Source organism: Microtus oregoni, unplaced genomic scaffold (assembly GCF_018167655.1).
Source record: "Microtus oregoni isolate MIOR12 unplaced genomic scaffold, Mior012 000070F_ref0000104, whole genome shotgun sequence".
NCBI classification, from domain to species: Eukaryota; Metazoa; Chordata; class Mammalia; order Rodentia; family Cricetidae; genus Microtus; species Microtus oregoni.
In genome coordinates, this window is record NW_024543977.1 from 6,017,847 (window position 1) to 6,042,927 (window position 25,081).

The window sequence follows — 25,081 nt, forward strand, 5'->3', positions numbered from 1 at the left end:
CCAACACCGTCCACAGGGCCTGTTGGTCTTCGTCTTCCCTCACCTCTTAGCATCAAATGACTACTATTCTCAACCTTTCCAGTACTGCTTGCTTCTCACTGTATATGATAAAGAATGCTGAGTTCCTCTAAGTAAACAGCAGACCTAACTGTGCACCTTCTCTCCAGGGAATCTTAACCAGTTATGGTTTTATTTACCACATTGACAGCTGAAAAGCCAGCTGCTTGGTATTCTTAATCTGCAGTTCAGACACCTTTTCTGAGCCCCCAACTCTAAGCTATAGGCTCCTGTCTGTCTGCATGCCCAGCATAGCCTTGCAGACAGGATCCTTGCATTCAAAACCCATTTCTCCCATTTACTGTCTGACATCAGGGAACTTTCTTAACACTACAGTATCTCTCTCATTCTCTAAACAATATATATAACAACACTGACCCCATCCAGTTCCTGCTGCTTACTGTGTTCTCATCACTGCGTAGTCCCTCACCCCTTCCTGTGTTCCATCTGCTCACTTCCTAGTCAACACTCAAAAACCTTCAGAGTCTTGCTTAACTCACCCTCCCTAGGGAAGCAGAGAAAGAAAAGGAGCATAGAAGGAAGGAGGGGAGATGTATTGCAATCAGACAACATTTAAAGAAAATAATCATGTAAAAGAGAAACCAAACACAGGCACACAGGTAGGAGATTCACATGGGGAACACTGGAACTAGCTCAGTGTTCACAAGCTGCACACAAGAGAATCAGAAGGAAGAGTTGCCTGGTGCTTTTATCCCTGCAGATTTTTATCTGGATGAATAAGGGAGTAGAAAGATGCTTCTTTTTCCCACTGGAAACAGTCTTAGTACACTAACATTGACTCATCTGTTTTTAGTATGTTCAGACAAACCTAACATGTGAAAACAAATCTATACTCTTAATTACCAAGTCAGATTTAACAATATAACACCTTTGGTACTTTTAAAGTGACATTTTACATTACATTCTCATATATGCAAACAAAAATCAAAATATATTTTGACAGACTATTATTCAATAATGAAAAGGAATTTGATACATGTGACAACTTGAATGAATATCAAAGGTATTATACTAAATGAAAATATATTAAAAGGTTACTCACTTAATAGTCTACCTACACAACACCAAAATGTAAATACTATGAGAACAGAGCAGATACCAGTTATTGGCAGGGCCTACGGATGGAGGCAGACAGGTGAGAGGCTAGGTGAGCAAGACTACAAAAGGGCAATATGAAGAGAAGAATCTGTTACAGAAACCTTCATTTTTGAACACAGTTACAGAAGCTACACCAGAAATAAGAATTGCGCGCGCACACACACACAAGTATGAGTTCAACAAAAATTAGAGACAACTGAAAAAGATGAAGACTGTACTAATATTAATACTCAAGAGCAGTGGTTCTCAACCTTCCTAATGCTTTGACCCTTTAATACAGTTCTTCGTGTTGTGGTGACTGCCAACCATAGAATCATGTTGTTGTTACTTTATAATTTTGCTGTTATGAATCATAATGTAAATAGCTGATATATAGGATATTTGATATACGATCCCCGTGAAAGGGCTGTTTGGCCCCCCAAAGGGGTTCCGACTCCCAGGCTGAGAACCACTGCCCTATAGAGTACCACTGAAAGGGTGCAAAATGTCATGTATATTACTTATTGAAAGTTCATGTGTATTTAAAATTACCTCAAATCAAAATCTATGGATGGAAAACAGCCTTAGTGGTGGGAACAGAGAACTTGTTTGGCTTATGTGAGGCCCTGGGTTTCATAACTGGCACTTCAAATAAATAAATGATACACAAACAGATAAATCCTTTAAACTTTGAAGTTTAAAGCATTTTACCACTATGATAGTGGTTTTAATTGCCAACTTGACATAGTTTAAGATAACTTGGGAAGAGAGTCTTAATGAGGGATTGTCTAGATCAGGTTAGCCTACAGCTATTTCTGTGGGGGATTGTCTTGATTGTATTAATTGCAGGGGAGGTGGGAAGACACACTAAGAATGTGGATGGTACCATTTCAGGGGCTAGGTGCTGAACTGGATGAAGAAGAGAGTGGGCTGATCACTTGTAAGCAAGTGCCTCTATGCTCTTTACTGTAGGTGTGACCAGCTGCTTCACGGTGCGGTCACTTCCTTACACTGCGGACTGCAACCTGGACTTGTAGGCTGGAATATCCCCTTCCTCTAAATTGCTTTTGTCACAGCAACAGAAACAGAATGGATAGAAGCACATTCTCAAATGGATTCTACTCTTATTCCTTGCTACAGACATGACTCTCTTCACAGGTGTCTCCTGTCCCTCGACATCCCACCCATACTGCTATCAATCAGCTCATGAAGAAGGACACAACACAGAATAGACAGATGTCTTGAGGTTGTACTGAACACAATAAAGAAGTATTAGCATTATAGAGACGAGGTCTTGAAATGAGCTCGAAGGTGTGAGGTCATAATGACTCAGACAACTACTTATGACCTAAGAAAAACTGCCTTCTTTGGCACTTTGAAGTATTAAAAAGAAATCATGTAGAATTCAATTACAAGCTCACACACTTGCTTATGCAGCTGGTCTTTTTAAAATTTGTGGTGCTGTAAGTCTACAATTCTAATGGGCTCACTGGTGACATTCCAATCCTTTGAAAAATAAATGAAATATCATAAATCACTTGACAGTTCTTATGCTTAGATTTTTATCATCACTCTGATTCTGAAAATAAAAAGCAATGTGTAAGGATAGGATCTTGTTTTGTGCCCTATAAAGCTCAAGACAGACAATAAATCATACCATTACATGCCATTTAAAACCCTAACTTTAATACTTGGGATTAAATTGGCATAATGCCCGTGGTCACTCCCAGATGATTCCATACAAGTAGGACAGTTTTTCCTCAAATACTGCATATTATGTGATAAATGGAGCAATAAGGCTTGGTGACTGTACTTGTGTATACTCAAAAACTATTCATGCCCATACCCATATGGGCATCCTGCTAGACATCTGGAAGGTTGGGCTTATTCCTCAGCATCCAGAGGAATGCTGGATTACTTATAAAAAGTAAAATATTGGGGGTTAGTCCTTTAAATTAAAAAAAATGTTTTGAGCTGGGCATGGCAGCACACACCTTTGATCTCAACACTCAGAAGGCAGAAGCAGGTAGATCTCTATTAGTTTATGGTAGTCTTTTTAAATTTTAATTAATTTATTGACTTCACATTATGATGGCAGTTTCCCCTCCCTTCACCCAATCCACTCCTTCTCTGTTCAGAAAGGGGAAGGCCTCCCATATATATCAACAAAGCATGGCAAATTAAGCTGTGGTAAGACTAAGTACCTCCCCTTGTATTAAGTTGTGGTAAGACTAAGTATCTCCCCTTGTATTAAGGCTAGACAAGGCAATCCAGTATGAGGAAGAGGTTCCCATGTGCCAGCCAAAGCACCAGATGCAGCACCTGCTCCCACTGTTAGGAGTCCCACAAGCAGACCAAGCTACACAACTGTCACATATATGTAGATGGTCCAGGTTGGCCCCATGCAGGCTCCCTGGTTGTTGGCTCAGACTCTGTGAGTTCCTATAAACCAGGTCAGTTGTTTCTGTGGGTTTTCTTGTGATGTTTTTGACTCCTCTGTTTCCTACAATCCTTCTTCCCTCTCTCTAGAAAGATTCCCTAAGTTTGGCCTAATATTTGGCTGTGGGTCTCTTTATCTCTTTCCATCAGTTCCTGGATCAATGTTCTCTGAGATGACAATTGGGGTAGTCACCAATCTGATCAAAGGAGATGGCCAGTTCAGGCTTTCCATCCACTATTGCTAGGAGTGTTAGCTTGGGAGATTTATGGAGTTTCCCCTGCACCAGGTTTCTTTCTTACAACTCTTCCAGTACTCTTTCCGCCGACCTACCTCCCAACACAATCCCTCAAGTTCCCATCCCCACCTGCCCCCAGTTCACACAAGGAGGTCTCCTCTTATTTCCCCTTTCTAGAGAGATTAATGTGTGTTTTCCCCTGCCCGCCGCCCTAAGCCCTCCTTGTTACCTAGTCTCTGGGTCTATGGGTTATGCTATAATTTACAGCTTATATCCACTTATAAGTGAGAACATACCACTTCTGTCTTTCTGGGTCTGTATTACCTACCTCACTCAGGTTGATTTTTTTCCTGAATAGAACACCAACAGCACAGACAATAAGACTGACAATTAATAAATGGAAACCTTATGAAACTGAAAAACTTCTGTAAAACAAAGGACACTGTCAATAGTACAAAATGGCAACCTATAGAATGGGAAAAGATCTTCACCAACTCCACATCCATCTGATGGAGGGCTCATCTCCAAAATGTGTAAAGAACTCAAGAAACTAACTGGATGTCAAAATACCAAATAATCCAATTAAAAAATGGGGCACAGATATAAGCAAAATTCTCAACAGAAGAATCTCAAATAGCAGAGAAACAAAGAAATGCTCAACATCCTTAGCCATCAGGGAAATGCAAATCAAAATGACTCTGAGGTTCTATCTTACTCCTGTCAGAATGGCTAAGATAAAAACCACAAACGATAGCTTATGCCGGAGAGGATGTCGAGTCAGGGGAACACTCCTCCATTGCTAGTGGAAGAACAGACTTGTACGGTCACTTTGGAAATCAATATGGCAGTTTCCCAGAAAATTGGGAATCCATCTACCTCAAGACCCAGCTATAACCATTCTTGGGCATATACCCAAAGGAAGCTCAATCATTCCACAAGGACACTTGTTCAACTAAGTTCATAGCAGTTTTACTGATAATAGTCAGAGCCGGGAAGCAACCTAGATGCTCCGGAACTGAAGAATGGATAAGGAAAGTGTGGTACATTTATACAATGGAGTATTACTTAGTTGTTAAAAAAATGACACTAGAAAATTCAAGGCAAATGAATATAGGATATTCTTGTTCTTTCATGCTTCCATATAACTGTAGTATGAATTCTAATTGGTCTTAATAATAAAAACCTAAAGTCAGATATTTTAAAATTGATTCACTACTTAACAAAAACAAAAATAACCACCACCAACAACTATGTGAAGATGATAGGAATTAGGTAAAATTAATGGATCAATTTCAGGAAAAGTGTCATGAAACCGAGCTTTCCATTCCTTGAAGAAAAGGTCTCTTCATTTACTTAGATGTCCTGGTTTCTTAGTTCTGACTTGCTGTATTCACAATACAAATTTTGTATGTCTTTTGTTAAGTATATTCCTAAACAGTGTATTTTATTAAAAATAAGAAAAGCATGTAATACTAATCACCATACATCAAAGTATGTCTCTCAGGACTGCTGTATCATCTCTGGAAATGTCAAATACATCAAACTCATAAGCTCCTTTAAGAGCACACTTCAAAAATGGAACAAGGACTCTAAACTTGGCAGTAAAAGAAATAAGCATACATCTTACCAGATCATATTGTTAATGTAATCAGGTGGCTTGTATAAGCTGCTCTCACTTTCACTGTACACTATAGAATAAATACTTTTCAGAGAAGGTAACTGAGATTCACAGTGTCACCAATCCCTGAAGCAAGGGACTCATACCACCTAAGTGCTCCGAAGCCAAATCCTTTAGTGAAATTTCTGCCCAGTCATGACAATAATATCAAAGAGAAGATAAAAGTAAGAGGCAGTCACAAAGCTCTGCTTTTGGCCTGTATCGGGAGACTGAGCTTTCTGGCTGGCTTTCTCCTCTTCCACTCAAGACTGTCAGTTCCTTCTCTGCCCCTCCCTTTCTTCTTATTCCTCTCCCTGTCTCTGTCTTTCTCTGTCTTCCCTCTATTCCTTTTAACTTATTAACACAGGGTCTTGCCATGTGTAGTCCAGGATGCCCTCAAACAATCCTGCTCCGCTCTCCTTGTCTCTGGACTTTGCTTGCTCTTTACTGGCTTCCCTTGGCAAAGTCTTCTCACAGGCTTTGCTTTGACTTTATTTCATATTCTTCATGATCAGATCTGCTCTCTTCCTGAAGTCCTTCTGCTTCATCAAGGTATATTCCACTACTGTCCTCTTCCTTCATCTCCTTTACAAGGGACTTTTACACCTGCTTCCCTCCATTGATAAGCACCAATTTCCTGTTTATGCAAATGTCCTTTTAAAAAAGGCTTTTTAAAAACTGATGTAAGTTCTGTGCATGCATGTGTACTTGTGCATGAAGGTGCCCACAGAGGTCAGAAAAGGCAGCTAGATTCCTGGGAGTTAAGAGATACCTGTGAGTTGCCTGATATGGGTGCTAGCAACCAAATCTAGGTCTTCTGCAGGAGCAGCAACTCTCTTAAGTAAGTCATCTTTTTTTATGCTTTGTGATTTTTTTGATCACCTTTTTCTGTCAAGAAATTAAAGTAATTCTTTATTTTATAATATATTTTCTCTAAGGTCCAACTTACACATGCCACTTCTTAAAGAAACCAGCATCAGGGCTGAAGAGATGGCTCAGGACTTAAGAGCACTAGCTCCTCTTCTATAGGACCTAGGTTCAAGTCCCAGCACCCACATGGCAAAACACAACTATCTGTAACTCTAGTCCCAAGAGATCTGAGGCCCTCTTCTGACCTCTAAGAGTATCAGTCATGCATAGGCTACACAGACACATATGCAGACAAAACAACCATATACATATTTTTTAAATTATTAATTTAAAAAGAGCCCTCTTCTGTGCTCACAATCATAGAAAACACTTTGATTTTCAGTGCCACAGCAGAGTCAGGTGCGAAATGAGAGGAGACCTTGTTTTGCTACTTCTCCATTTTTTCCTTCATCTGCCAGCTAGCTCCCTTTCCCTGTATTTGTTCTGACACAACTGGCCATCTTGGACTATTTCTCTCCTGATTCTGGTCTTTCCACCTTACAGGACACATAATTCAAAAATTTCAAGTTCTATTTCTCCCACCGAGTCACTGATAAGAGATCGACTTGCTCATGTATAATTCTTTGGTCTGTTGTTTCCACATTTTATCCAAGGCATCACAGTAAGATCTAGAGGCACAGTAGTCATGTAGAGGAAGTTTGTTCAGCTCAAACCCACTTAGTCAGATGTAGAGACACAGCAAGAAACAAACCTTTGAGGCCCTTCATTTAATGCCCCATCTGTCTTGTTCTGAGTGTCTACAGGTTTTTCTAGATTCATTTTCCTATCATAGGCACGCTTTTCTCAAGGCATTTAGTATTTACTACATCTCTTTTCCTCAGAGTCCAGCTGCTCTGCATGGGCTGGCACCTTGGATAGCAAGCTGACCATGTAATTCATACATGCTAATAGCAATCATCACGGATGCTCTCTCTCAGACTTTTTAGACAGACTCACTGCAGACTTTACTTTGCTCCCCCTGCTGGTATCACCTCAGGGGACAAGAGCAGGAACTGAAGGGTAAAGTCAGTTCAGAAACGTGAGGAATTCTCAGTATTCCTCATTGTCCGCTATGTTCAGCTAGTCCGGATTTATCCCATGCTTTTTCAGACCTAGGCCAGCTGGCCTTGGTGAGATCCCAATAGAACATCCCCATTGTCTTAGTGTGTGGGTGCACCCCTCGTGGTCCTGAGTTCCTTGCCCGTGCTCCGTCTCCTTCTGCTCCTGATTTGGACCTTGAGATTTCTGTCCGGTGCTCCCAAGTGGGTTTTTGATCCTACTGCACGTACTGGCTTTGTGGGAGCCTAGACAGTTTGGATGCTCACCTTAAGAGACCTGGATAGAGGTGGGCAGTCCTTGGGCTTCCCACAGGTCAGGGAACCCTGATTGCTCTTCGAGCAGATGAGGGAGGGGGACTTAATCGGGGGAGGGGGAGGGAAAAGGGAAGCGGTTGCGGGGACGAGGCAGAAATCCTTAATAAATAAATAAATTTAAATTAAAAAAAAAAGAAACAAAAAAAAAAAGAAAAAGAAAAGAAACGTGAGGAAATGCAAGTGGAAAAGAAATATGCTCTTCTCCAAGACTTCTCCAAACTGAACAGGAAACATTTCACCACAGGACAACACCTGCATGGCTGTGTTCAAGTGTCACAGATGTGCTATATTCCATTCTTCTATCAATCCAAAGGTGTTGAAGGGTTTTCAAACTCAAGGATGTAATATCTTTAACAAATTTAATTTGTTCTACACAGAAAAAAATACAAAGTTAATGTTTCTTAGGCAAAATGCTGGCAACAACTTTTATGAATTCAAGCAAAGCCCAAGACCCTGTCAACTCCATAAGGATTGCTACAGAACACCATTTTATCTTCATACTGAGGCTGAGCCTGGGCACAGACTAATATATTGTGGGTTTGTTCCTCAAGCAGCTTGTTTAGACCCTTGCTGGCAGTGATGAGACTGCTGACAAGTACTGACCTTTCTGCCCTGAAGAGTATGGAAAAGGCCTCAGAAACAGGCCAGTTCTATCGTACGAAACATTAATCAAAGAAGCCACTGTCATCCACTGATGTGGGATGCTCTTCTGTATGCTGCGAATATGTCTAGCTGATTTGGCCAATAGTCAGGCAGAATATCACTAGGCAGGAAATCCAAGCAGAGAAACGGGGGAAAGAGTTGGGTCAGAGAGATGCCAGCAGCAGCTGGGGAAACAAGATGTAAGGTAACAACAAGCCACGAGCCTCATGGTAAAATATAGAATAATAGAAAAGGGTTAATTTAAGCTGTAAGAGCTAGTTAATAATAAGCCTGAGCTAATAGGCCAACAATTTATAATTAATATTAAGCCCCAGAGTGGTTATTTGGGAACTGATAGACAGGATAAAAACCTCCAGTTACAATATAGCAGTGGTTTATAAGCAATAAAAAACTTTCAGTGCTGAGACCAGGTGTCCTGGCTGCATTAAATCTTTATCTTGAAAGCTATGTTTAGAAAAATCTGATTTCTAGTGTTGGCTCAATGAAAACTTAAGAATTCCTTTAAATTCAAGAAAATTTGCTAACCTGAGAGACTATTTAGATGGGCAAAGTGACCTTTTCTTTAAAATCTTATACGTATGATTTATTATAGTGCATTAAATGAAATATTTGGCCAAGATTCTTTCTTGTTTTTAGATGTCTCAAAGTACCTGCCTAGATCCTCTGAGGAATTTCCTTTACTTCTGAGATCTAACAAATTTACCAGGTTCTTTCAATGTTTAGATTTACTCTATCTTTTTATCTCAATGAAGTTTAATATCTAAAGGTTGGTTTAATTTCACCAGTTTGGGGATTTTGTTCTGTCATTAACTCCATATATGGTAGACCTATTCAACTTACATTTTGAGATGTACAAACTTCCAAGGTTTGTACAAAAAGAGGGGAATGAAAATAATGCTACCCAGAAACTGGCTTTTTATGGACATTGCGGCAAGGCCCTGCTCTTCAGTAGTCTCACACAATTTCTGTTAAGAAATGGAGTATTTGGGCACATATAATCTTATTCTATTATGAAACAAAGCAGCAAGTTTGAACACTTTATTTATACAGCTTACTCCTTCCACAGCTGTATCACTTACTGTTAAATAACATCTATCCAGAAGAGTTTCCTGGACACGAAGGAAGAAAGACTATGGGAACAATATCTCACTGTATCTAGGCAACACATGGTGTGGTTCTGTGCTCTATTTATTTCTATTAGAATTAGAATTCAACCATGTGATGGTTGTCATGGTGGCATATATTAACCCTTTTGAGTTATCAAATCAATAGACTTTTAGTGAATGACGTCTGATTTGTAAGATAAATTTAAAAATTAAGACTAACCTTATTAATTAGATTAAGCAGTAGGCATTTTGCATAAACTGAGTGATCTACATTATAGGTGTAAGAGTTTGACAAAAAATATATTAAAAACATATATTTTTAAAAAAACCTATTAGAAGTATTAGGAAATATATGTTAAAATCAGTAACAGTCCTTACCTTTTCTATGCATAACACTGGCTAATACAGAGTGCCACTGATAACAGAAAGTAGTAAGTAGAACTGTCATTTGATGACTCTTAGTTCAACCTCTTTGAAGCTTCTCTGGATGAGACAGAGATGTCAATCCTTGCAAGTCACGCAGCTTCTAGTCTTGAGCATTCCATAGGACAACCGAGCAGACAGTGAGGGATCCTTACCAAGTTCACATCTCTGGATCTTCACAGGAAGTCAGCAGCGCGAGAAACGCTCAGCAAAAGGTGCACTTTCTGCCATGCTGTGATCAGGTCACATATGACCAAGTCCTGCTTCTCTCTCAAGTGTGTGCTCTACTCACTCTTCCTGGTTGTCTTTTTGTTGCTGTGTTCCTTTCATTTTTGTTTTAATGTCTTCTAGCAGTTGTGTTTCCGAGTCTGTCTTTTCTAGGTTGTGCTTCTAGATTGATATTTTCTAGTTTTCCAAATAAGTTTAACTGTATCTAAATTAAATTATAATTTTAACCTTTTTCCCAGCTATGGACAACCTATTGTCCCCAGAACCACACACTGAAAACTGCCCATCCATTCTTCCACTGATTTACAATATACTGGTTTCACCCTGCTCATCAGAGCCACCGCTTACAATCACAGACGTAAGTAGCCCTTCTTCTAAACAACCCTGGTCCCCCAAACTTAGGAATATAGCAATGCTGGGAATCAGAATATGGCAAAGCTCTAGAATAACTCTTCTGAGTGAAAAAGTAAAAGTTTCTCACTTAGAAAGAAAGCACAGCTGTATGCTAAGAATGCTGACGTATAAAGCAACAACAAATCCTCAAAAGAAAATCATGCCAGCTTCACTGCTGCACCTAAAAACTGAAAAAGCTACAGTGTATGAGTACTCAGCTAAGAAAAGACAGCAGCTGTGTGGGAAGAAGACAAACAAGACATATTCTGGGTGAGATACGCCAGAAAGCACTGAGCCTAATGAAGATGCAAGCAAGTATCTCATCAAACGAGGGACACCAAAACACTAGAAGCAAGGTATAGTTTCTAGACTCAAGAACACGTTTGCATTAAAAACACGTAAATTCTTGAGGGAAGCCACTGTAGAAGTTTCTGTCACAATTATACAGAGCTAAGAGGTTGATTTTGAAGGGAATAAGGCAGGAGACAAAGCAAGCACTCAACTGGGATAAGCACTGGCTTTTCCTGAAAGAATGCAGTCATAAACCCATGCACAGGGTCGAAAACATGGAAGGACAGATGAACTCTGGAAGAATGTTCTAGTGATGTGATATAGAACAAGACCAGGCATCATGTGCAGAGCACAGAACCCAAGGACTTGCAAAAGTAAAAATAAAAATAATATTGAGATAAGAAGGGGTCATACTCATATTACTTTTGTTATTTTAATTTTTATCATTTAAAAAAATCTTTTACTATGCCTAACTTTTAATTTAACTTCTTTTTTTCTTTTTTCTTTTTTTTTTTTTTTTTTTTTTTTTTTGGTTTTTCGAGACAGGGTTTCTCTGCGGCTTTGGAGCCTGTCCTGGAACTAGCTCTGTAGACCAGGCTGGCCTCGAACTCACAGAGATCCGCCTGCCTCTGCCTCCCGAGTACTGGGATTAAAGGCGTGTGCCACCAACGCCCGGCTAATTTAACTTTTTTTATAGGCACATAAAGTAAAAGAAAGGGGGACATGGTTATCCCTAGGGTTCAGAGCTATCTGCAGCTTCAGACTGACATCTACTGGAAGATGAAACATACTCCCCACCAATAAGGTTTACTGTCATTCCTTCACTGTGGAGAAACCTGGCAGAGGTCACTTTAACCAAAACACCAAATTTAACTCCACCAGTAATAAGTCATGTTGATATAATTTACCCCTGATCTGATGTGGTATAATCCCGAGAAAACATCAGACGATGAACAGTGGACATAATGCGAGACTCTGAAATGGATCCTAACGAGAATGGTGCTGTAAAAACCACGGAAGCCATCAGCGTGCAGTCTCAGGAACAGTTGCCTCCCACTCAATCACAGTCTTGATAAACAGCACGGCTTTGGATGCTGGAGAAAATAACCCTGAGGAGTCTACTGTAAAGATTACTGACAACCAGGAGGTCCTGCATCTCTTCCAACCCTCACCACTGACCTTAAAACACAGACAAATCAAGGCTGCTTGAGAGTTCAACTCCTACAATTGTAATATGAATAAGAAGGATGCCTTTTAGTTCCACAATTCTAATTTAAAATTATTGATATCATGGAGTCAAAGAACTCTACAAAAGTAACCTATAAAATACCAGATTGATTTGGGTTCTTAGCAAACTCAACTCAGCACTTGAAAAAAACAACTGGCAAGAAAACATCCTCACAGTCTGTCACTACATTTCTCTATTGTTTCTCTCACACTATAGTATAGTAAGAAATATATCTATTGTACCTGCCCTCAGAACCCTCCCATGCTTTCAGTTTGGATCCAAAGACCCAGCCCAGGACCACCCCCTCCCATGGCACCCTCTACACCAACTGCAATGCCTGAGCCCCCATGTCAGGAAGATATCCACTGCTCAGGGGCAGGCATGCCAGTCAGAACAGCTGCAGACTACACCAGTGAGAAGAGGTGCAGGTCACACCAGCTAGAATAACAGACAGGAAAACTTGAACAGAAAGTCCCTGGTGGACAGAGACCACACTGGCCACTGGACTCCAGACAGATGGCCCTTCGGGAAACCTCCACACTCTCAGTTCCTTCTACTATTCCTGATCTCCACTTCCCTCATCACAGTGCCCCTCCCCAACTCTGGGCAGAGGTATCTGCTGAACCAAAGGTCATACTGGCCACCAGAAGTCTAGCCCCCAATTCTGACAGAGTTTCTCTGCTGGAGCTTTCAGAAATCCAGGCCACAAAGACCAGAAAACCAAAGAGCAAACAGAAACCAAGGAACAAAACACCCATCCAACAAAGACAAACTCAGAAATTGGCACCTAGACCTATAATCACTCCAAACTCATATACCTAGGCCCCAGTGTAAGAACACAGTCAACAACAGACAGGGCAATAAGTCACTAGGAAAGCACCCAACTATCCTCTTACTACATCAAGCTCTGAATATTCCAACAAAGCTGAAGCACAAGAAAACAACCTTACAACCAAGTTTATGAAGATGATACAAGTCCTTAAAGAAGAAATTAATAAATCTCTCAAAGAAAGCCAAGAAAAAAAAACAAACAGTTAAAAGAAACAAACAAAACTGAAGGGATTCAGGAAATAAAAAAAATCTAGGTAAGTAAACACGAACTACAGACACAAGCATCAGCAACAGAATATAAAAAATGGAATAAAGGACCTCAGGTGTTGAAAATGTGATAGAAGAAATAAATAATTGTTCACAGAAAATATTAAATCTAAAAAATTCCTGACAGAAAACATCCACGAAATATGGGACACTATGAAAAGACAAAAATCTAAAAATAATAGGAATAGAAGGAGAAGAATCCCAGTTCAAAGGCTATAGAAGAGATTTTCAACAAAATCATAGAAGAAAAATTTCCCAAACTAAAGGATATGCCTATAAAGGTACAAGAAGCTTATAGAACACCAAATAGATTAGACCAGAAAAGAAAGTCCCCTCACCACATAATAATCAAAACACCAAACATACAGAACAAAGAAAGAATATTAAAAAGCTGTAAGGGGAAAAGGGCAAGTGACACATAAAGTCCACAGAGCCTATAAAAGCCAGAAGGTCCTGGATAGATGTGCTCCAGATTCTAAGAGACCACAGATGCCAGCTCAAACTACTATACCTAGCAAAATTTTCCATTACCATAGACAGAGAAAACAAAATATTCCAAGACAAAGACAAATTTAAACAGTATCCACAAATCCAGCGCTACGGAAGGTAACTAAAAGGAAAACTCCAACCCAAGGAGGTGAGCTACACACATGAAAACATAGGAAATAATCTCATATCAGCAAAAGCAAAGAAGGGAAGCACAAACACACACTACCATCACCAACAATAACAATAAAATAACAGGAATTAGCAATCACTGGCCATTACTATCTCTCAGTATCAATGAACTCAATCCCCACCCCCAAGAGATACAGGCTAACTTTGGAAAGGATGTGAAAATAGGATCCATCCTTCTGCTGCATACAAGAAATACACCTCAACATCAAAGATAGACATTACCTCAGAGTAAAGGATTAGAAAAAGATTTTTCAAGAAAATGGACCCAAGAAACAGGTTGGTATAGCTATTATAGGATCTAACAAAACAGATTTCAAATCAAAGTTAATCAAAAGAGATGGGGAAGGACACTTCATGCTCACCAAAGGAAAAATCCACCAAGATGACATTTCAATTCTTAACATCTATTCCCCAAACAAAAGGGCACCCGCATTTGTAAAAGAAACATTAATAAAACTTAAATCACACACTGACCTTCACACACCAATAGAGGGAAACTTTAATTCTCCACTATCACCAGTGGACAGATCTTCCAGACAAAAACTAAACAGAGAAATACTGGAACAGATGTTATAAACCAAATGGACCTAACAGATATCTATAGAATATATTTCACCCAAACACAAAAGAATATACCTTCTTAACATCTCACAGAACTTTCTCCAAAACTGACCACATACTTCGTCACAAAGCAAATATCAACAGATATAAGAAAAATGAAATACCCCCATTGTATTCTATCAGACTACCATGAGACTAATACTGGATATCAAAACAACAGAAACAATAGAAAGACTATTAACTCATGGAAACTGAACAACTCTACTGAAAGACAACTGGGTCAAGGCAGAAATAAATTTAAGACTTCCTAGAATTCACAAGATACCCAAACTTATTGGACACAATGAAAGTGGTGCTCAGAGGAAAATTCATTGCACTGAGTGTCCACATAAAGGAATTGAAGACAACTCATACTAGCAACTTAATATCACACTGAAAGCTCTAGAACAAGAAAAAACACACACAAGAGGAATAGACAGCAAGAAATAAACTGAGGGCTGAAATCAATAAAATAGAAACAAAGAGAATAATACTAAGAATCAAGGAAACAGAGTTGGTTCTTTAAGGAAATCAACTAGATAAACTACCTGAAAGGTAAAGAGAGAATATCCAAATTAACAACAATCAGAAATAAAAGGGGGGATATAACAACAGACACCACACCAAGGAAATCCAAAGAATCATTAGGTCATATTTTTTAAAATCTGTATTCCACATAATTGGAAAATCTAAAAGAAATGGACAATTTTCTTAATAGATACCACTTACCAAAGTTATATCATGATCAGATAAACAATTTAAATAGTCCTATAGTCCCAAAGAAAACAGAAGTAGTCATAAAAAGTCTCCCAACCAAAAAAGCCCAGTACCAGACAATATCAGCATAGAATTCTACCAGACTTTCAAAGAAGAGCTAATTCCAATACTCCTCAAATTATTCTACAAAAGAAAAACAGAAGGGACATTGCCAAATTCATTTTATGAGGCCACAGCCACCCTGAAATCCAGACCACAGAAAGACTCAACAACAACAACAAAAAAGAATTACAGACCAATTTCTCTCATGAACATTGATGCAAAAATAATCAATAAAAAACTAGCAAACTGAATCCAAGAACACATCAAAAATCATCCATCATAATCATGTAGCCTTTATCCTAGAGATGCAGGGATGGTTCAACATATGAAATTCTGTCAATGAAATCTACCATATAAACAAAGTAAAAAAGAAAAAGAAAACCACACGATCATCTCATTAGATGCTGAAAAGGCCTTCAACAAAATACAACACCCTTCATGATAAAAGTTTTGGAGAAATCAGCAATACAAGGAACATAACTAAACATAAAAAAAATGCAACTTATAGTAGCCTATACCCAACATCAATATAAATGCCTAGAAACTCAAAGCAATTCCAATAAAATCAGGACTAAGACAGGGCTGTCCCCTCTCTCTCTCTCTCTCTCTCTCTCTCTCTCTCTCTCTCTCTCTAAATATAGTACTTGAAGTTCTAACTAGAGCAAGAATTCAACTTAAAGGAGATCAAGGGGATACAAATTGCAAAGAAAGCAGTCAAAATATCACTGTTTGCAGATGATATGACAGCTGCCCATGGGAGAATAGAACCAGGTACAAAACTCATCTTCCTGTTTTCATTAGAATCCATCTAGATTTATACATGAAATTAGTTAGTAGTTTTAAAAACACATCACTTAATAAATAACTGATGTTTTAAAAACAAACAAAACAAAAACCAGGGTGCAGGTCAAATGAAACATATTTATGGACCAAATCTGGCTCCAGGTGGCATACCTGAGAACCTCTGCCTTACATGTTTTGTTGGCTTCTTAAGTCCATTCCTCCCTTGCATGTCACCTGACCTGGCTCTAGTAGAGACAACTGTCCATTTGACCTAGGAAGTAGGCAGTGTTAGCATTAGGAGTCAGGATGGAGTTAGCATCTCAGGACCAGGGAGTGCTTCTTGGCATGGACTGGTGTGGTAGATCCAGAGGAGTTATAAACTCTCAGAAGCATGACTGAGGAAGCATACTCTTTTAGATTTAGATATGAAGTCTAAATAGTTCTACTTTGCCAGCTATTCCCAACGGAGACTGAATCTTAAACAGATAAAGGTTCTATGTAAGTCTCCGGCATGTCTCAGGATCACCACAACTAGATTCCTAACACTGTCCTTACAATGTAATTGGTGCCCCAAATTTCTCATCTCTTTCATGTACACGTGAAGGGAACACAGATGGATTAGAGAAGTTGTAACTATCACTCAGCTCATTCTACCCTGAAAACCATTAACATTTCCCAGAAACCTGAAAACATTTTTGAAAGCAATTTTATGAAAATGCTTATAAAAAGGTGAATTTGTTCTAAACCTTCAAATTGCAGGCACAATAGTTCAGAGACTGATGACATTAACTCTAGTCCAGTACATCATACTGCTATTTAGTACCTTACTATCCTCATTGGTATGAGCATATGGCATATTTGATATAGCACAGGTGCTAATGGCTGCTTCTGACAAATGGCAGAAAATACTCTGCCTAGGGAGGTGGTAAAAGCAAAGCATTGCATTCTGGTCGGCCAGTGTTGAGAACATGCAATATTAACACTAATTTTGGAAAGTCTGTAGCTAGGGGCTGCACCAGTCATAAATATGTGTGGGGAGAAAAGCTCATACAAGAGGAAGATAGGTGCTAAAGCTGGGAAGCAAGCACAGATCTGTCATCAGAAAAGTAAGTGATTCCCCATTTTAACTAACCAAAAATATTAAAATGCACAGCATGACTTAGAATGCTGCTTCAAATTTCAATTTAATACTAGAGAACGGTATGCCAACAACTTCCTTATACACATGACTCTGACTACTGGAATGATCCTGCAGGACTGAGGCTGTGTTACTGCATATGTAGAAGGTTATTAAATGCTTTATAATGATTATGTTAAAGGTCATATTTCTCATACACATAACCTCACTTACTATTATGAATTAGACATGTACATGAGCAGCCAATGGTCTTCTTCCATTAAATGCAAACTGGCTGAAATTACTGCTGAAGTTGCCAGGCTGTAAGAGAAAAGAGATCAAATTAATGAGGATGAGGTTGTATAATCAGTTTATGAAACAAATTGTGCTGGGGTCACAGCTGATATCACCAACTCCCACATACCCAAGTACACTTTAAAATGTGACTCCTCTCCTTTTCTAACACAAACTCTAGGTCAAGTTGTTTCTTACTTCTCTTCCATTCCAATTGATCGTGACACCAGTAGCAGAAACATCTGAGCACTGACTCTCTACTGCCAGAGGGACAGAGACCCACCTCCTTGGCAGGGCATTTTTGGCTTTCCTAAGATTGGCCAATACTTCAAATCTAGGAGTTTTCTATTTAAGCTGATATCAAAACCAGTGGGGGAGCTTTAAAAGATAAACAGGTTGATAACCTATGCCTCAGAAACTATTTAACAGTTCTAAGGTAAGATTCTGAGACTTGCAGCTTTAAGAAATCTGGATGGCACTTCTGAATTGTCAAGACTGAAGCACTTAACTAATTTTCCCACCTATTATTGCCACACCAGTCCATGGCAAGTAGCATTCCCTGGTCCTGAGATGCTAACTCCATCCTGACTCCTAATGCTAACACTGCCTACTTCCTAGGTCAAATGGGCAGTTGTCTCTACTAGAGCCAGGTCAGGTGACATGCAAGGGAGGAATGGACTTAAGAAGCCAACAAAACATGTAAGGCAGAGGTTCTCAGGTATGCCACCTGGAGCCAGATTTGGTCCATAAATATGTTTCATTTGACCTGCACCCTGGTTTTTGTTTTGTTTGTTTTTAAAACATCAGTTATTTATTAAGTGATGTGTTTTTAAAACTACTAACTAATTTCATGTATAAATCTAGATGGATTCTAATGAAAACAGGAAGATGAGTTTTGTACCTGGTTCTATTCTCCCATGGGCAGCTGTCATATCATCTGCAAACAGTGATATTTTGACTGCTTTCTTTGCAATTTGTATCCCCTTGATCTCCTTTAAGTTGACAGACAGTGGTGGCAGCTTGCTTGCTTCTAGCCCTCTATTCAGGCTGACTATCCCCAAGACTATCATTTCTTCCCTAACTCTAGTTACATTCTTCTGAAACCCAGTGAACCTCCAGCACTATCTTTAGAAATATGGCAATCACAATGGGATTACCATTCTGAGCATCCTAAACACACTAATTTCCTCTGTAAAAAAATTTATGGCAATGACACTTTTACTGAGGATGCTTCTTTAACACCTTGAACCCTTTATTTCAGGCCCCTAGAGGAAGGTAAACTTTCTTTAGCATCTTTTGTTCACTCTTCCTAGCCTCTAGCTTTGACAGTATTAAGCATAAATCAGGTACTCATGTGTGCAACGCTTAATGATCACTGAATAAATTATATTCTCTTAAATTTATGAAGAGATTTTTTCTTAGTCTGACAAGCTAGGCTGTCACCTTTCAGGGCTGTGTATGCACACAGTGACATGTTGTTCACTAGAAGCATCATTAGGCCCATGTAGAAATGATAATCACTTGTTCACAAAACCTGACGTGGTGTCAAATATCGATTAATGTGTTTTCCCTATAGATAGAATGACTTCCATGTTTATATATTCCCCATGCATATGTATTATGCTATGTGTGGATGAGCAGAAAGGATAGTAAAACAGCTCTTCATCTCTTTACATCTGCTTCAAACGGCCCTCTCAAGCAAAGGGACAGCTGAGCCCATCCTAATCCACCATGGGGAGGACCAACCATAGTGCTTCTCCCTCAGTGTAAAGAAGTGACACTTTAATACATGTGCTTAATACATGTCCTCATATGTGGTGACCCCCAACCATAAAGTTATTTCATTGCTACTTTACATCTGTAATTTTATTACTCCTATGAATCATAATGTAAGCATCTGATATGCAGAATATTTGATATGCAGTCCCTATCAAAGGATCATGCAATCCCCAAAAGGTCATGCCATAAGTTGAGAATCAGTGGTTTAGTGTCAAGAGCTTATAGGCCAAAGTCTATGACACAGTACCCAAAGCCAAGTTGCATTGGAAGAAGAGCAGTCAGCCGCATGACTACCAGAGCTCCAGCTTAGCCCATAAAGTTCACAACGTATCTCTAGAGCCTTCTAGACACAGAGGTACAGCTTCTCCACAAAACAGTATAATACATGGCAGCTGCCTGGAGTTGAAGCAGCACTGGTGCTTTTGGGTTAAACAGTCCTGGGAGTGCTGACTGAGAGAAAAACCACTATTTATATAATTGCTTTTGCGGGAAACTGTTTTCTGTATTCCAAACAACAGGTCAGACATGAACTTCTGCAATAAAGATTATTTCTGAGATTGGGACTGACTGTTTCTTGTTAATTGCACTATGTTGAGTATTTTCCTAAGCTAAGGCAGCAACCAAAAGAGTATAACAAGAATAACTAGCTGCCTGAACATGGGTCAGAAGTATCCATGAGAATGAATGCCAGAGGGCAAGATGGGAAGAAATCCAGTACATTCTTAGTTTGCTAAATGAGTATTAATGAACACTATTAAAGTCTATGCTATATGGGAAACAAAAATTAGGAAGGATTTTGATTTGTAACCTTAACCTAGGATGGGAGATAGCAGATATAAAGTTCACACATACACACAAAGCTACATGGTTAAAGCATAGGAATACAAACAAACAATAGATATAGGCAACAGAGAGAGAAAGACGAGCCAGTACTTCCAGGTGGAAGCTGAAACTTCATAAAGGTTTTACCTGGTGTGGCAGCTTGAATACTGGCCCTCTCCCCAAGGCTCATGTATTTGAATAGCAGGACCCTAGTTGGTGCCACTGTTTGGAGAGATCTAGGAGGTGTGGCCTTGCTGGAGGATGTATGCCACCAGGAACAGGTTCTGAGGCCTCACTATTCTCAGTGTGTTCTCCATCTCCCCGCCCCTTTCTTTCAACCTTCTCTTTCTGCTCTTTCTCTCACTGCTTTATGCTTGTGGTTCAAGGTTTGAACTCACAGCTTCCTGCTCCAGCTTCCACACCTGCACACTGCTTCCACCTTGCTGTATAGACTCTGACCCCCTGGGACTATAAGTCAAAACTAACTGTTTCTTGCACAAGCTATCTTCATTATGATGTTTTATCACAAAACAAAATTAATACGCATGGGATTTAAGACATAGAGGAAGCAGCAATCTTGGTTAAGCAGAAACCACCATAGGCATCAGAAGATCACAGATATTATGTATTAAAAACAGCACCATGGATTTAAGAAATTATTGACCTACCAAGAAAGGTTTCACATACAAGAGAAGTAAAAGGTACTCTGAGAAATATGAAAGTCACAAAGTGGCAAATGTGTCAGTCACCTTTATTCTTTGCTCTTAAGTCTGTGTTGAGCTATAGCTAAGACTTACATGAAGTAAGCTGACTTAGCAAGTGTCTTCTTACTTCCAAAGCATTCATATTGGATGATGCATGACATTCATCTTTATCTGAAAGCAAATGTAGTGGAAGCGTTAAAACAGAAAGAATTGATAAGTACCTTACAGAAACTAATTAGATGGTTGCACCCAAAAAGTAATAAAAATTATATGAAGCACTATAAAATTGACATTCGTCATACTATGAGTCATTTAAGAACCTAAAATAAACCCTAACCTGCTCAGAGTTTGAAAAGTGAGATGTATAATATTGCTCTTCACTGATTTCACTTCAGAATAATAAAACTTAGAGAAAATGTTGTTTAATACTGAAGCATGCTTTAAAGACAAACACTGGAGGTCTAGTCACTGTCCTGGTGAACAAGGAGCCACCAGGCTGACTAAGAGGAAGTTCCCATTTTCAAGAATCTCACAAACCTCCAGACAGACAAGCAGAAAAGAGTCCACTAGGTAGGTCAGTCAGTGCTACAAATAATACAAGGCTTCTGGGACTTTAATTTCTACAAGAAAATGAAGGAAGGCTCTGCATTCTGGGAAGAAGATACAGGGGGGCAACAGGAGGCTGGCAGGCAGTTAATGCGGTGGGGGTGGATTTAGGCTGAGGTTGTAGTTAAGGAGTTAAATACTAGATTTAGCACATTGGGCTTCAATTTATACTAAAATAAGCCACAAAAGTTTCTAGCTAAAATCATACTCAATTTTATATTTTAAAAGCATAGCTATCGGGCTGGAAAGACTGTCCAGTGGATAAGTAAAAAGCTGGACATGGGCATACAGTTCTGCCTACACCTGCAGCATGATGGCAAACAAAGACAGCTCTGGCATTGGAGTCAAGAGGATTTACTAGGCTTGTGACTCTAGTACAGTGGCTATAGTACCTCCAAATTCAGTAAGAGACCCTGGCTTAAAGAACAAGGTAGAGAATGATAGAGTACAACACCTGATGTCTTCCCCTGGCCTTCACAAATATGCTACAGGCACTCACACACACCCCTACACGACATGCATACATAAACACATGGTCTCTAAATGAATGTGATTATTTATACACTAGCGTATGGACGAGATACTATGAGAGGACTCCATGGGAAGAAATCTCTTTTGTTACTGTAGTAACCAAGATGAGAAGAAACTGGCACAACTGCAACAGAGTAAAATAGTTTTAAAACCTCACTGATGATGTCCTTCAGAGTGGGAGCCACCCTAACAATCAGAGCCATTATCAACCTGGTCACACAGTGACAAACACAGGTGATCTGGTCTGTAATAGACTATCTTTCTAAGCAGAGGCATTTACTGTAACCTTAAGAACTCTGTTCTAGAACATCAGACTCCAATCTGTGACCAACAGACAAAGCACACTCATCTGTCTGAAAGGTCAACTTCAGAATGGTCTCTATGACTGTTTGTACTGCCATGAGCTCGAGTCTGCTCAGCTCGTAAATGGTTTATTTATGTAAGGATGGAATCCCACACAAGACTGCTATCTACCAATGAAAGAAAGGCAAAAAGGGGGTGGGGCTGCCCAATTCTGTCTTTTCAAGGAATAAAGTAGACTGAGATAAACTCAATGATCACTTGAGATTCTAGAAATTTCAGGAAGATGGTGGAAGAAAATGAGTTTCTAAAAATTGGGAGATTTAGAAGAAAGAAATGCAATTAGTAAACTATACTATTTATGATTATCACTTAAAATATTTTCTTAGGGCTGATATTCAAATTTAAAAATTATTAAGCTGTATTTTAAAGTTATTTTTGATTATCTAATAACAAATGGTTAGCCCTGAGAACATGCATAGGAGTAACAGGTTATTGGTTACTGAGCAGGTTGTTATTTAGGAAAAAAAAAGTGTAAGTGTGTCTATATGTGTGTGTGTGTATCTATAAAACAACAATTAATTTAAAAGAGGCTATGACTCTGAAAAAGAGCAAAGAGAGGTAGATGGATAGGTTTGGAGAAAGGAAAGGTAAGGAAAAAGATATAATTATAATCTCAAAAAATAAAATAATTAAAAAATATGTAGTTCTCTTAAGAGATAATATTTTAAACAGCTGCTCAGGGTCTAGCAAATGTTACTCTCTGAATAACTTCTCTATGTAATTAATGGTAGTGAATTAAGAGATGCATGGCTGACCAATGTGCTGAGAAAAGTGACAACTGATGTTCAGCCCCAAACAGGACTCCAAGACTCAGGGGATATCTAGGAAGAAGGGGAAGAAAGAATGTAAGAGCTGAAAGATGGTGAGAAGGGCTGAGGGATGCTATCTTGTAGGCACAACGCAGTCAATGTAATCATGACAGCACAGCAGCTTCAGCTGATTGCAATAGGCCTGCACAAGACTAGGCCTTAACACTCAATTGTGGACACGGGAAAGGTTCATGGAGTCCTACCCTACCTGATAAAGTACTGGTTACTGATGGGTTCTGGAAAAAGGGTCCCATTATCTTCAGTTGTCTACTCACTAGTGGGCTTAGCCGGATTCAGTGGACAGTACAACTCCACCCATTACGATGGCTATTCTTGATGGCCAACTTGACTACATCTAGAAATTATCTAAAAGCCAAATGTTGGGCACACCTGTGAGGATTATTTTTTATTAATTAAATCATTTGAAGTGGGATGACCCATTTCTAATCCAGATCTTTGAAGTGAGATGATACACCTTTAATCCAGATCTTTTGCAATGGGAAAATCTACCTTTAATCTGGGCCATACCTTCTGTTGATAGCCTATATAAAGGCATGGAAGAAGGACAATTGTTCTCTCTTTGCAAGCTTGCTCTCTCTCTTGTTAAAATGCCCATTCCTTCAGTGGTGTTAGAGTTCACTTCTTTAGAATTCTGGCAGATACCAAAGATCAGCTGAGACATTGAGGCTTGCAGACTGAACAACTACTGGATTCTTAGACCTCCCATCAGTAGATAGCCTGTAGGACTAGCTGGACCACAGCCTGTAAGCCATTCAAATAAATAAATCTTTGTGTGTGTGAATGTGTGTGGGCGTGCATTCTGTAAGTTCTGTTCCTCTAAAGAATCCTGACTAATACACCCATGATAACACCACTGACCCCAGTTAAACTCAGTGAGTCACAAAACAAAACAAAACAATACAACAACAACAACAAAAAAAAAATAAAACCTTGAATGGTAGAAAGGGACTTGTAGAGAGGGGTAAAGTACTTAGGGGGATCTAGAGATGCTGAAGATCATAGTATACTATATACATCCATGAACTCTGTCAAAGATCAAATTTAGTAAGTTATGTAAGAACAAACAAACAAAAATCCCCAAAGAGGACCTGACAGAAACCAGCACTAACAAATTCTTTAGGAATGGCTGTGAATTTGTGAAGAAGTGCCTGCTGGATTCCAGACACACAGTAAGATATACCTGCTCCCCATACCCATGATGAAACATCCAAGGAGGGAAGAGCACAGTGCATTGACAGCAGCCATGAAGTGTCTGTAAGATACCAGGGTGGCACAGTGTAAGACAAAAATTTTATCAATTAGGTTTCATTTACTGCACATGGAAAATTGATTTCAGACACAGTTATTTACAAATTTTTGTGTTTTCTACACAATGTGAGTTTACTGATGACAGAGAAGAAGCCAGTACTTACAAAAGTTTTAAGTAAGTAATCTTTTAAAAGTAAGATTTTTCTTTTACTTTTTAATCTTAAGGTCACAAAAGGAGTTTAAAGGAAAAAAACATATAGAAACAGTAAAACAAAACAAAACAAAAAACCTATCTCTCTACTGTCTCCTACCACCTCAGCCTGCCCCTCTGTTCCCGTGGGGATAACTTTTCATATGTTGGGTTAACGCTACCATTGAGAGCAACATGACAACAAGCTTCAGTGACACTGTGTATACATGCAAACATGTGCAGTGTGTGTGAGACACTTCGAAACCTGCTCTGCATGAGATTTTTAATAAGCATTTCTAAAGAAGACAGAAAAGAAATTAGAAGGATAGAGTGGATGTTTCCAAGCTCGAATGCAGGAAATCTGGGCTATAAAAAAAAGCACACTATGATTACATTCAAATCCCCTAAAATTAGCCAACAAACCCTTTAATCACGAAATACAAACTGACATCTTGAAAGACTCCAGATCATTACAAAACAGTGTGGGAAGTTAAATGGCTCATATCTCACTGGCAGCA

General features: G+C 39.1%; 1 protein-coding gene across 4 annotated transcripts in view; it reads right to left on the reverse strand.

Annotated features, from left to right (window-relative positions):
* The window catches only part of Znf438 (zinc finger protein 438), a 135,049-nt gene that overhangs the window by 78,363 nt on the left and 31,605 nt on the right, over positions 1-25,081 (reverse strand). For 2 of the 4 annotated variants that reach the window (XM_041641584.1, XM_041641583.1), the window contains exons 2-3: positions 20,889-20,966; positions 17,431-17,517 (exon numbers count right to left, since the gene is read on the reverse strand). The gene's annotated coding sequence lies outside the window, so the exon portion shown is untranslated. The remainder of the gene's footprint in view (positions 1-17,430; positions 17,518-20,888; positions 20,967-25,081) is intronic. The other 2 variants (XM_041641581.1, XM_041641582.1) reach the window with 1 other exon arrangement.